The sequence below is a fragment of the Mixophyes fleayi genome, chromosome 2 (assembly GCF_038048845.1).
Source record: "Mixophyes fleayi isolate aMixFle1 chromosome 2, aMixFle1.hap1, whole genome shotgun sequence".
Lineage (NCBI taxonomy): Eukaryota > Metazoa > Chordata > Amphibia > Anura > Limnodynastidae > Mixophyes > Mixophyes fleayi.
Window position 1 is genome coordinate 41462440 of NC_134403.1, and position 14864 is coordinate 41477303.

Here is a 14864-nt window from a genome sequence, read left to right on the forward strand (position 1 = left end):
ACATACTGTTCATACAGCTGCCCAATATGTACCATACGAGACCCTCCCCTCCCCTAATAATGCAGAGTACACTTCTGTTACACACATTCTAAAGCTCCTCATCCAAAATTACACCCAATTGCTCCATGTGTTCTTATTCCCCTTTTTTAATTCCATTTAAACATATGATGCACCTATTTGTCATACTGGATTTGAACTGTACATAAAGTTTAAATAAATATAGCAACATCTACTGACCGTTGTTCAACCAAGTTGGGTGCTCAGTCAAAAAACTTTGCAACATGACTTCTGTGGGCAGTTTCTACACTCCACAACAGCGTGGGTGTGCTCACCTGAGGTTTCACAGATTCTTTCTTTTCTTAACTTATTTTGACTTATCTTCTGTGCTGCAGGTTACCAGTGGTAAAGACACCACCAAAAAGCAGGAAAAATGTTTATAGAAATCTAGCCTTAATGAAGAACTCCACTTTCAGCTAATATCTTTCCACACTGGGGAATCGAAAGAAAGTCCAGAACTTAGAATGCCCCCATGATTCTGCTGGCTGAGGGGGGATGTTGGGTAAAAAGAACATTTTAACTGCACTTATAATTTAAGAACTGAAGATTTTCAGGATTTGTAGATAAATATAAATCAGGGGAGGGCTGGAGGGGGAAAGACTTGACTTAGCAGCCTATTGTAAAGGAAAAAAATACAGGTGGCATTGCCAAAGCCCAAGGTAGCCCACTATGGGAACAGTCCAGGGGACAGATGTGCCCCTACCCCCTGAGCCCAGGCAGTCCCTGATATCAATACATTTTTGGGTTTTTTCCTGGTTGCTTTTGAGAAATGTGTGTAATCCTGCACTGTAGTATCAACTACATACACAGGACTTCACTTACTCCTGGACTTTGCATTGGTAGGAATTTTAGGGGGAAGGGAGACTTCTAAAGGGCAGCCCCCACTGGGATGTGCCCACGCCCCCATCATGACATGTCCCGCTGTCATGGACTTTCATGTTGGGAGGTATGCTTTTATGTGCCCATCTACACAACAACGAATGCCATCTCCGTCCTTTTATCTCATTAAAATAATCTCCGCAAAATTTAAATCTAGGTTTCAAACTGCTCCTCACTTAGTAAGGAACGCCTTCACTCTGGCTAACCCCTCCCATAAGCCTGTGCAAACTACTGCTCCTTCACATAAGCCACCATCTTTATCTGCAAACCCATGTGCAGACACACCCAGGGAAATCAAGGAGCACATCGTCACTAAAAAGGATTTAGCAATGCGCCTTGGCTGTTTTATGATTTGTAAATGACCTACTCAGAAGACAGCTGTTTGTCGTCTGAACTAATATTCATGAAAATGCAGCCTATCAATTCACTAAAGACCAGTTAGATCACTGAGCCACAATGTGAGTTGATAGACTGAATTCCCATAAGGGCTTCCTCCACTGTGTGTGGACATATTAAATATTTCAAAAGTAAAAAATGCAAGTCAAACCAAAACATTACAATCTATGTAGAACACATGTACAATCTACTACATCACATTTAAAAAAAAAAATTGTGTTTTCTGAATGAGTTATGATGTTGCATTGTAATCAATTCACTGGTGTATTAAAAAGCAAATATTAATCCCTACGTATGTTTAAAAAAAAGCAGTTTTCAGCTAAATTAAACTAGGTTACTTTCATGTCTGTGTGAAGCTTTTCTTCAAAACCTTTTGCTGGATTATACCAAGCAACCCAAAACTATTCACCTATTACTGCATGTGTATTTGTCTAGTATGGGGCTCTGTTCCACTAGAGGCTACTGCAGACATTTCCCTACAGATGTACAGAGGGTGCAGTATGGAAGCTGCCACATATATTCATATATTAAGGAAAGGAGAATTAAACACTACTTATAGATGCCCTGATATGTGTTAGGGGGGAATACAGGTGGCCACAATACCCCTAAAGCCAATAAATATTATTCATAAGCTACTTAAAAAAACAAGTAAAAAATCTGTTTTTACATTTGAGAGGGGCCTTAGGCATTAAGTACAATGTAAAACATAGAAGCCTAGTCCAGATGGATGTACAGAATAGATACAGGGATCAGAACTGTGACCAGAAAATTAGAGCTTACTCTCTTACCCTCAGCACTCTGCCCCCTACCAACTATTCCTGATTCAAAGCAAGCATTCAGATTCAGCTTTACGCTACCATGATTAGAAATTGGTTTTGGGTACGGTGAAGGATCCTGGTGTTAGCAATGATACCTTACTACCAGGGGCAGGCTGGGCTGGGGGGGGCAGGGGACCATCTGCCCCCCGGGCAGGTCCTGTAGTGGGCTACCGTGGGCTGGGTCATTGGGCCACCTGTATTTTTTCTGTTAAAATATTCCTAATAGGCTGCTGAGTCGAATCTTGCCCCCGGGCTAAAATTTGCTAGCCAGCCCTTGCTTGCTACAACCAGTGACACCAAGTTGGTGAAGAGTTGACACATGCAGTCACTGAGTGGCTAGTTTGGCCATGCAGCACCAATTTGTTTACATATTTAAATGTAATAGACACATTGGGCTTTTTTCTTATCAACCTACTACCTTCCTACAATCATTGGGTAAATACAGTCTAGTTTATTGTTGTCCAACTCAAATCCACCAATGAAGACCCAATAACTGGGTGGGTGTGGTCTATACTTTTCACCCCCATGCAGTGCTTGTCCTCTGAACAAGCAGGACAAGAGCATTATTCTCATTTCAGGCACTAGATACCATCCGTCTTCCAAACGCTGGACATGGCTTTTTATTGAACTACCCGGAGCCCAACACTGCTTGCATTACAGCGTCTATACACAAGGACACTGTATCAAACAGATTTAATTTAATGAGCTACTTTATAGAGAATATATACCACAAGCATCACATTGTACACACAATTTGTGTTTTAACCACAACAATATTGCCCTATTGTGCTCTCTTTTCTTAGTGTTCGCACAAGAGAACACTACAGTAACCAAATACGATTGAATCCATGATTTTTTTATTTTTTTCACTCTACTAGGACATGTCTACAGAGAAACGGGAATCGGTCACTTATTTTTCCTATGGTCACTACAGACGAATGACAAACGTACATTGACATAAAATAATCACTGAATTGAATAAAAAAATAATCTACTAGACATTGAAACATGATATAAATGAATTAATTGTGTTATTCCTATTTTACTATATACTGTAATTAATACTGTCACTCAACTAAGTGTAACGGTTTGCTTATATTAAACTTAATATTGGGTCAGTATCACACAAACATTTTTAACAGATATCATCTTAACTCGTCTTTTTTTAAACTTAAAGTATTTCGGATATGCAAATTGTACTCAGGAACATTCTCCCACAGACATGAAGTATGCATTACTGTAACAGAACTTGGTCTCCCTGTAAACAAAATAAATTACACTGAAAGGAGATGTGGACCTAACTTAGTGAGAAGATAAGCAGATAATTATAGCTGTTTTTGTTGTCTTCTCTTTATCAGTATGAGACATGTCTATAATTCATCTTCTCCTATTTTTATCTCGCATTATCACGTAGGTGGTCTAGCATATCCTAGCTGAACTCTTAAGGGGAAAAAGGTTGCTTTTAATGCTAGAATCCAACATTTTTGTCAACGAACCTCTAGAAAAGAGCATTCACTAAAATGTAACTTGTCACTGTTGTTTAAACTAGCATTCCCTATGTTCGACAGAAAAGAAAAAAAATAATTATTTTTTAACTTTTGCCCCCATTAAGCCAGCCTGAAATGTGTAACGAAAAAAAAAAAAAAAAAAATCTAATTTTTCAGATGAAGATAGATTTTGTGTTATTTGTCGTTCACTGAAAACACATGTGAATTCTGCTGCGGTCCGCAAGCAATCACTTAATGTGTCTTTCACACAGACCAAAACAGTAGCTTACCTTTTTAATATATAACAATTGTTATAAAACATCTGGTGGATACAGAGTCAATTTCTTTCTTCTTTTTTTTTTTTAGTTTATGGCTGAATTCTTTCTTAGGCAGTAGGAAAATCTTATGAGGTTTTTTTTTTGTTCAACAAATTCAATATTTTCCATAATGGCTGTGCAATTCTTTTTCTTTGGCTATTTCTCATTATTTCCATATAATTCGGAGACTGGAAGATAAACTCCATACAGAATAAAGTCTATAAAATAGTCTACCTTTGATCATTCAATTTCCTATAAACAAGAGTGTAATTATTGCTATTTCGTATTGATGTTCCATTGAAAACCAAGGCCAGGAAACGCAATGGAATAAAATACTGAGTACGGAAAGCATGGAGCCTTTTTTTTTAAACTCATAGCGAATAGAGAATATTTACTTGCACAGAATAATGAAACCTCTAAGTAAATGGTTCTAAAATGAACTTATATTGAACGTAAATCAATCATGTGTTATTATCACTGTTTGCTACCAGATAATGATAATGTGCATAGTAATAATAATAATAATATTCATTTTATTGTCCAGTATAAATAGCATTTAAACCAATAGTAAATGCAAATGTCAGTTTTTATGGGCACTAACCAGGTACAAATGAACAAATTAGTTATCATTAAATCATGTTTAAAGAGCTTATCATTAGATTGCATGCTAGAGCAAAACAACCTTTTTACTTTGTACCTTTGCACCTATGGTCTTAAAATGTATTTCTAATTAGATTTCCAATCGACACTGATCCTGGAGGTCGACTCTTGGTTCACAGAGCCTATTCACCAAGATTGTCTTGTGGCTCAGCTGCCATATTCTGATACTTTTAGTTGTGCTTTTCCAAAAGAAGTGCCAACTATGACTCTCAATCAGTCTGTCTGTAAGCGTGTTCTCATTAAACAGGCCCCTTACATATTCATTTCAAAGGTGTTGCATCAAAGAATGCCGAACCAACACTAATGACTTCTTAGTCAATAACCATCTTGCAGATTCCGTCTCTCAATGGCTATTTATAAATCATGCCAACATCGCTGGTCTTCCACTCTCCATTTTTGGGGGGATTTGGTCCCATGATCACTACATACAGCGTTAAAACCTTATACTGTTTGTTTCTAATGTAGAGCGAACTGTGCTTTAGCATTTCCAGAAATAATGTAAGGGGAAGATTGGCAGTGGACAATGCGTTCAGGATACAAATGTGTTCACTGGAAAACACCTACATTGGAAGATTAAAAACTTTAAGATCAGGGACGGAACACAGCATAGCTTGGTCACATAGCAAAATTTAGGGTAGTGCCCAGCCCCTTCTGAGCATTCACCAAGATTCACCAGCACTTCATTGACTAGCCTGGCACAGGTTTTCACCATGGCCGAGGGACCTATGGTCATAGTCTTCCTGTTATAGTAGAAAATAACCCTTGATGTCTACCATGGGGATGATTTTCACTAAAGCATGGTGACCCCATATTTGGCCTCACATATAATAGTGGACACGTAATAAACAACACGCTGTAGACAAGGCTAAACTGAGTAGTACTTTTGGACAAAAATTTAAATCTTTATTTAATTAAAAGGGGCGATTTGAAAAATGTAGAATTTGGACTTTGATAGGACCCTTACAATGCACTTTCTAAAGATTGTTCAGTTTATCCATGCATTGAAGAACACCTTCAGTTTATAGAGGTTGCTCCAGGTCCTGAGAGTGGGAAGGGTCATGCTTAAAATCTCCCTAAGCCCTTTAATTGTTCCAGAAAATCATTTCCAACTATTCTGGATAATCCAGAAGCATCCCGATCTGAATTTTAAGAACAGGTTTCCAGTGACAAAAACTATGATTACCATAGACATCAAACAAAATAGTTTAATATCAAATGTAAAACAGATAAAAATGCATAACACTAAGAAATCCAATTACATTGTTGAAGTTTTAGAGTAAATAATTGTAAAAATAACCATTTAAGTTGAACAATTGAAGGAAATAAATAAGGTGCTTTTGACCCTAGCAACCAATAATATTGTAACTGTCATTGTTGTAGCATTGCTTAGAAGATGAAATCAGCCATTAGATTGCTTGCTATGGCAACACAATCTTTTTGCTTTGCGTCAAAATCTCCTTAAGAAGTACTTATAATTAAACATTCAACAGGCACTGTTCCTGGAGCTTGACTTCTGGCTCTGAGATCCCTGAAGCTTGGAGACCAGGAGAAGGCTGCTTATCAAGGTAAGTAAAGAAGGTGTTTTCCTGGGGCCATCTGAGCCAAAGCCAGATTAAGCCACATTGGTGCCACCCCTACTATCTCTGATGCCACCATTTCAAAATGCCATTATTACCATATTCCACTGCAACTTCCATGAGAATTTCCTTTGGTCTAATCAGTGTGGCAAACAAATTGACCAATTTAAATATCAGCGACGAGCCACTCTGCTCAAGAAAGAAGACATTGGCTGAGCCTTGAGGATGGCAATGGTTGATGTGACAAGACAGAAGACGGCAGTATCAGCAAGGAAGACAGCGGTGAATCCAAGAAGACGGCAGAGAGAAGGCAAAGAGTTATTAATCAAGGCTTCCGTCCTGCAGACACCAAAAGCTGCAAGAAACAGATAAGGCACCTTGGGCCTAATTCATTAAGGAAAATACTCATTTTTTTACTTAGGTTTTCTCCTGGACAAAACCATGTTACATGGCAAGGGGTGCAAATTATTTTTTTTTATTTTGCACATACGTTAAATACTGGCTTATTTTTTTCCTAGATCAACTTTAAATTTCAGTGTACAAATAAGCTATCAAGTAGGTGTGTACTACATGAACAAACAGCCAGTATTTTGTTTATGTGCAAAAAAATAAACTCATATGCACTCCTTGAATTCCAACATGGTTTTGTCCAGAAAACTTAAATAAGAAAATTTACTCAAATTCTTGCCTAAGTTCCTTAATGACTTAGGCCCCTTGTCACAGACCTGTGTCTGCACAATTCACTTATTCAAAACACAAGTACAGTCAGGCACTAGGCCCGTGGCACTTATAGTCGGGCACACTAGATTTATACTAGTCCTTAGTTTTTTTCTCATGGACACATTCTGTCTTAGAGTTTGTTCAGCATTTTATCTATGCTTAGGGTCTAGGGAACATACAGTTTCAGGTTTTGATCCTGTGGTATCATATAGTTTTCATGCTTAGAACCTGTGGATATTTTAGATAAGGCACCTGGCCCAGGAGGGGATACATTAGGCATAAGGCATGTGATAGTACAGAGGTTCAGCATTTTATCTAGGCTTAGGGCCTAGGGGACATATAGTTTCAGTTTCGAGTCTGTGGTATCATATAGTTTTCATTCTTAGAACCTGTGGATACTTTAGATAAGACACTAGGGGGCATATTTAAAACCCATCGCAAAATATGAAAGTTAGTTTTCAATTCTCCTAGCATTGCTAAGGATTTAACATTTTTCATATTTATTAAAAATCCTTCAGTTCCGAAAAACTGCTGTTCCTGTGAAGTGCAAAACTCACCTTTCACTTGCCCCTTCTCTTCTCCTCCCATGCGATGTCAACTGCAATGACATTTTCTGCTTTCAATCCCTGTGCGTATGCGTCGACCGAAAACCTCGGTCATGCGCACAGAGATCTGAACTGCAAGAATGTGAGTCATGTGATAGGGAGGGATCACATGATCCCTTTACACATGCGCTGTGCAGTTCTGCTCCTCGGAGCAGAGCTGTCATCAGTGAAACTTTTCAAATATGTTAATGTATTAACAAGTGAAAAAATCTATAGAAATTTCCAATCGGTCATTGTTAAATAGCGTTACTGAGCACTCCACATACACTGTTATGGGGAGTGCTCAGAAAACCAAAGAGCAAAGAGCAAAATATGCCCCCTAGTGTCTAATCTAAAGAGCAAAGCAGCAGATATTGCAACGTTGGTAAATGCCATTTTTGTGGTTAATCCCCGAAAACTGAGATTTTATCTTTGAAAAATATCCCCCTAGGCCTGGGAGGGGACACATTAGGCATAAGGCATGTGAAAGTACAGGGGTTCAGCATTTTATTTAGGCTTAGGGCCTAGGGGACATATAGTTTCAGGTTCATTTTCCTTTTAATACCATCTCTGGTTTTATGCCAGATAACCCACACACATAAGTTTTCAGTTACAGAAAAAATACTATTTCAAAAGGGTGAAATGCAAAAAAACCACTGGGATTAATTGTACAAATTATGGGGTAAAAATATGTCTTTATGAATAACAAAATTATATCTAAAAAATAGACAACAAATACAGACTCATATTATCACACCAGTAAATTAATTTAAACAGCGATAAGTTTAAGATCCTGACTTCACATGATTTCCCAGCATCATTGTCCGCTACTGCAGTTTTGTCCATCATCTCTACACTGTGCAAGAAAATACATTTTTGTCCATATAAAAGAATGGAAATATGTAACTTCCATTAAGGTCTTAATAAGTTCCAGGTGTTGACTACAATGCAGAAAGCACAGACGTAACAGATTTTTAGGGGAAACTCACACTTTATTAAATACGGTACTTTACATTCTGTGAAACCCAAAAATGATAATAGTAACTAGTCTCAAAGCTTTAGGAATAGAATAATTGTGATAGTATAAAGCATTTTTACCCAAGTGTTTGTTTTAAAATGTTGCTTGAGACTGGAAAGGTCATTTATGGAAATGCAAAACATGGCAAAAGCATTACTGTTTGTACAAATGCAACTATTTGTAGGGCTGTCAGACCACTCTGATATTCTGTTTGTAATTCTAAGTTAGAATGATAAACAGTGGTTCTAGGGTCCTAATTTATTTATGAATTTTTTTTTAGAAGTTAAGCCTTATTTTTAAATAAGATGATTGTCACGAATGCCCAGCCTCTCCCAGATATAATCTGAACAGATGGCCGTGACTGGTGTCACCTTAGTCACTTACCAATAAATGCACCTTTTCTGCCACCACAAAGTATTTATTATGGTGTCCTTACGTTCACCAAAACCACTTATTTATGTTTCACACTGAAATCACATACACATGTAGCATGAGCCTCCCTGGGCTTCGTAAGTTCTAAAAAGAATCACAGAGAATATGCTAGATAAAATTTATTTAATCTGAAAAATGTTTCCAAGGCTAAAAATTAATAACAAGACATACAATATGTTGCACAAATAAGATTCAGAAATTAAAATAGGAAATACAACTACTACTTACTTAGTTGAGACTTGGTGTGTGTAAGGGAACACAGTTGAGAAAAATTGGACATTTCAGTCTTGATAGACCCCCTCATGAAAATGCACACTGTAATGGCTAAAGCAGAAGATTTTAAACCTTTGTGCACAAAGCTCTCACCCCCCACCTTCGGAGTTTAGCTGTCAATAAGGACAGATAGATCTCTCAAATGTCACAGGGCTTTCAAAGTGAGCTAAGGATGTCCTGAGATCTGGAATGTACACAGGACCTGAATTCTCAGATCTGCTCATTCGGTTTGGCTGGTCAAGACCACATCCTCTGCATACCAAAAAACAAATCCTCAGAGATGCTTATTTATCTCTGGATAATTTCAAAAGATTATTGACACTTGCATAGGTTCAAACTTATGTCATTTAGCAAAGCACACATTGAGATTACAATACAAGGTTACATTAAATATTTACATTGTCATACATGAATTCAATAGAAAATAACAATTAGCCATTAGATATACCACATAATCGTCACACCTCCCCCTAAACCTAGGGCATGCAGAAGTGTAGCCTGTCACTGTCTCTCCTGCCCATTCACCACTTCTGCCTCTTGGCGCGTGAGGCCATCTGGATTTCCATGGAAAAGGGTGAGAAGCCAGGGGATTCCTGTGGTATCTCGCGGTATGCGAAGAGAGGTGAGGCAGGAAGCTTTCCCAGTCTATTCCCTTCGACTCCACAAAAGTCCTAAGCATTTGTTTTAGGGTGCTATTAAGGCATTCACACAGCTTGTTGGCCTGCAGGTGATACAGGGAAGTAATTAAATGATTCACCTGCATCTTTTTACAAAGACTCTGCATGAGCTTAGACATGAACTGGGTACCTTGATCAGTTAACATTTTTTTGGGGAACCCCACCCTGGAGAAAATATTTATAAGGGCATGGAGGAAAGAGCTATTGCTTCTGGGTACCTAGTAGCATAATCCACTACAGTCAGAATGTACTCTTTCCCTGAGCTACTGGGAATGGCTAGGGGACCCATAATATCCACAGCAACACGTTCAAAGGGTTCTGATATGACAGGCAGGAGAATGAGAGGGGTCCTCCCCACATAACCAGACTTCCCAACAGCCTGGCACACATGGCATGAGCGACAGTACTTGGCTATGTCAGTCAGCATGCCAGGCCAGTAAAAATGATGTACCAAATGAGCTTTAGTTCTGGCAACACCATAATGTCCTACTAGGGTTATCTCATGGGCTACTTTCAGCAATCCTTCCCTATAAGATTGAGGTATAACTAGTTGCCTGTAAGCAATTACATCTGGATGCATACTCGTGACACTCTCTCTGTACAAAAGGGCATTTCCCCAAAAATGATATCTTCCCTACTGTCAATACAAGACTGACTGACCCTCCCCCTCACTGTCGATAAACTGGGATCAGTGTTCTGTTCTGTTTTAAATTTGTCACTTCCGAGCTTGTCAGTGTTGCACACAGCATGAGGTCGCTCATTCAAATCACTCTCTGATTCTGCAGCTTCTACAGTGAGGGAGGATGGTGGAGAGGGATTAGTTTCTAGTGATCTTCCCTCCACACTTGTAGGAATTAATGTACAGCTCCACTGTGCTGCTCTCCCGATCACTATTGCTAATACATTTGATACATTTTCACACTTTGAGTCATCTTTATTGGGCACATGTAAATTGATCTGACTACCTAAAACATTAGCAGACATGGGGGTAAATGTATCATTCCCCGGTTTTTTCAACTCGCTGGGAATCGGCAAGTTGACAGCTAAAATATAAAGCGGCGCTGGCTTGTAAAGGCAAGCGCTGCCTGTACAAGCCAGCGCCGCTTTCAATTTTAGCTGTCTACTCGACGATTCCCGGCCAGTTGAAAAAAACCGGGGTATGATACATTTACCCCATGATATCATATTTAGGCACAATCTCAAATTCACAACCCAGGGGATTTAAAGTCTCTCCAACAAGAGCATTATCATTAAACACATTGGCACATAAGCTCTCCCTTTGCATCACAGGTACCTGCAAATCTGCATGAATATTCTCAGCAGCACATGAAATTTCACTACATATTTTTGCACCTATTTCATGCTGGTCAGAATAATCCATCTGGGAAAGAATGGGGTAAGTTTGCTCCAGTGCATCAAAAATGGCATCACTTTCATTCATATAAGCAGCATGCATCCTTCCCAAATCAGTACCCAACAGTACTGTGCACTGCTGATTATCTAGTACCCCAACGTCTTGTATTTCTCTGCCAGATCCCCAATCTAGGTAGACTCTGGCTAGGGGTACTGCAGAATGTAGGCCCCCTACTCCTCGCACAACAATAGTTTTCCTGGGAATAATGTTCTCTGGGCTCACTAGAGCTGGATGTACAAGAGTCAGGTCTGCGCCAGAGTCTATCAACCCAGGTGCGACTTGGCGTTCTAGCTTAATCGCTTGCAGATTGTCTCTGGGGCGTTCTTGGGGTCCTCCTGCAAACATCCCCACTTTTTCAAACCCGCAGCTTAGTAAATATAGCCCTAAAAAAGAAAAGGTTGACAATTCAAATTTAGACAGTATTAGTGTATTATCAGGTCAACAATTCAAATGTAGACAGTTTTATTAGGTCAATGTTATTATCCCCAACCCTATTCCTAAGGGTATAATATTGTCTACATTTGAATTGTAGACCTAATACTACTGTCATCATTTCAATTGTCGACCTAATGTTGTCGGCTTTCTGAATGTCGACCAAATGACCAAATGAATGTCTATCCGGCGACTGCAAACCTTTGACTTTGTAATATATATGCATATATATGTATATATAAATATATATATATATATATCTATAATATAAATGTCTAGTGGCGTGTGTTAGTCTGTCTGTGTGTGGAAAAAATAAAACCAAGCTGCAGCGCCATCTGCTGGGCGGAGTTATACACTGACCTACTAAATTCTTAGTGTGTGTGGGAAAAAAAATTCTGAAATTTGGTATACTAAGATGTTTTTAATTTGTTAATTTAATTTGTTAATTGTTAAAAGTGTTTCTAAAGATTTAAAAAAAATATATATATATATATTTCTTGAAGGAGAAGTGACAGTTGGGAGTGGTTGGTGGTTGCCGGGGGTGACAGTGGGGAGTGGTTGGTGGTTGAGGTCTGAGCTATGGCCCAAATGCATGACAAGAACCTTTTTAACACCTTAAGTAGCTTGATTTGACTAGAATGCATGAGTATCATGCACGGGTTAACTTGTATATATATATATATATATATATATATATATATATATATGTTCGACAGTTACGATTGCATACCTTTGTAAATGTGAGGAGTAACGATGATGATTTAGACGTAGAAATTGAGGATGCTAATTGTGGATCTGAAAATGTTACAATGTGTTGTACTTGAACAAGATAATGAGAAGAATGGTGTATGTGTCAGTCACCAGTGGTATTACCTCATGCCTGTGATAAGTGCATTATCATGCCTGTTCATAAAAACTAAAATCCACCTCTTACGTGTGGAGATATTTTTTTACCAACCCAGCCAACATTTATTAAGGCATTTGTAGTCTTTGTGATACCACAATAGGTAGAGATAGACACTTCCTTGCTTCATCATCATCATTTATTTATATAATATAAAAATATAATTGCTTTTAGATTAAAACACTTAAGATTTTGCAAGCATGAAATATATTATTTTGGGATGTGCTACTCAAAGGCACACAGTTTTTTCTACACTAAATAGTTTATACATCACTTATACTGACCCTTACACCACTGCCTTCAGATTGAAACACTTTGATTGTAAAAGCAACAATATTTTTTGCCCACTCCTAATTATTTTTTAATATACTATTGCTACCAGTAGCCACTGATTGTCTACCCTTCACTCTCTCACACCTAATTTATCAGCACACAATTCCAGCAGACTGATCTGTAAATAAACTCTTAAGAATTGTGCAGTAAAATCATACATTGCCTCTTTCACCATGTCCAGCCCTCTACAAATCACCTTATGAGCACAGAATTACAGAAAACGTCCTACCCAAATCCTATCACTTCTATAATGGCAGCTGAGAACAGGGGGGGGAGGACTGTAAATAGAAAATATCTATCCAAAATGCACAAGATCCAACATTTTTCCTGGAAATGACATTTTGCCTTTTTTCCAGATCTGAATTTGGCTCACGAAACAAAGTCATGACTCAGTTCGACTCCGAAATTCGGATCTATCGGATTTCTCAGAATCTCTAATTTTAAGGCTGTTTTGTAATGGTTTTGAAGACCCCCATTCTCCTTTTACTAAGGTTCATTAAGCCTGAAGAAGAATCGGGTAATTGGAGAGAAGTATGCTAATAAATTAAGGATCTTGGAGGTTAAACAGGAGTTCACATTTATTGGGCAGATTATTACAAATTATTACTTGAATGCAAGTAATTTCCTAACACTAATAGATCACAATCAACAAAACACATATGTCAGGATAAGAGCATAAATCTGATAAGATGAAATAGAATATTGAATGTGAGGGCCCAAATAAAACATTGTATTGATAAATAAATTAACCTGATTTTCAACTCAGATAAATGTTTGACCAAATTTTTTTAAAAAGGAAACAATTAGCCCAGTAGGAGTTAATTAGGTTGAGGAGATCAGCTTAAGATATGCAGATCACAGACATCCATTGTTTTGATCATGTATTCCACTTCCTAACTGACTTCCTTTCAATAGCTAGTAGACCACTAAATGTAAATGACAGAACCAAATGCCTAGGTGAGATCTTTGTAGACAAAGATAGCATTTGAAGACTGCCTGTAAAGATATATAGAAATATGAGCTTCAAAGGAAATTGTCTTCATAGTTCATATTTTGGGAAATCTGGGTGCTACTTCATACTGAGGAGCAGGAATCGCAAAAGGGGTTGTGAATGTCAGGTACTGGCGGTATCCAGGAACAGTTATAATCACATATACAAAAGATATGTCACATTGTGCATTATCATGCCTGTTCATAAAAACTAAAATCCACCTCTTACGTGTGGAGATATTTTTTTACCAACCCAGCCAACATTTATTAAGGCATTTGTAGCCTTTGTGATACCACAATAGGTAGAGATAGACACTTCCTTGCTTCATCATCATCATCATCATTTATTTATATAATATAAAAATATAATTGCTTTTAGATTAAAACACTTAAGATTTTGCAAGCATGAAATATATAATTTTGGGATGTGCTACTCAAAGGCACACAGTTTTTTCTACACTAAATAGTTTATACATCACTTATACTGACTCTTACACCACTGCCTTCAGATTGAAACACTTTGATTGTAAAAGCAACAATATTTTTTGCCCACTCCTAATTATTTTTTAATATACTATTGCTACCAGTAGCCACTGATTGTCTACCCTTCACTCTCTCACACCTAATTTATCAGCACACAATTCCAGCAGACTGATCTGTAAATAAACTCTTAAGAATTGTGCAGTAAAATCATACATTGCCTCTTTCACCATGTCCAGCCCTCTACAAATCACCTTATGAGCACAGAATTACAGAAAACGTCCTACCCAAATCCTATCACTTCTATAATGGCAGCTGAGAACAGGGGGGGAGGACTGTAAATAGAAAATATCTATCCAAAATGCACAAGATCCAACATTTTTCCTGGAAATGACATTTTGCCTTTTTTCCAGATC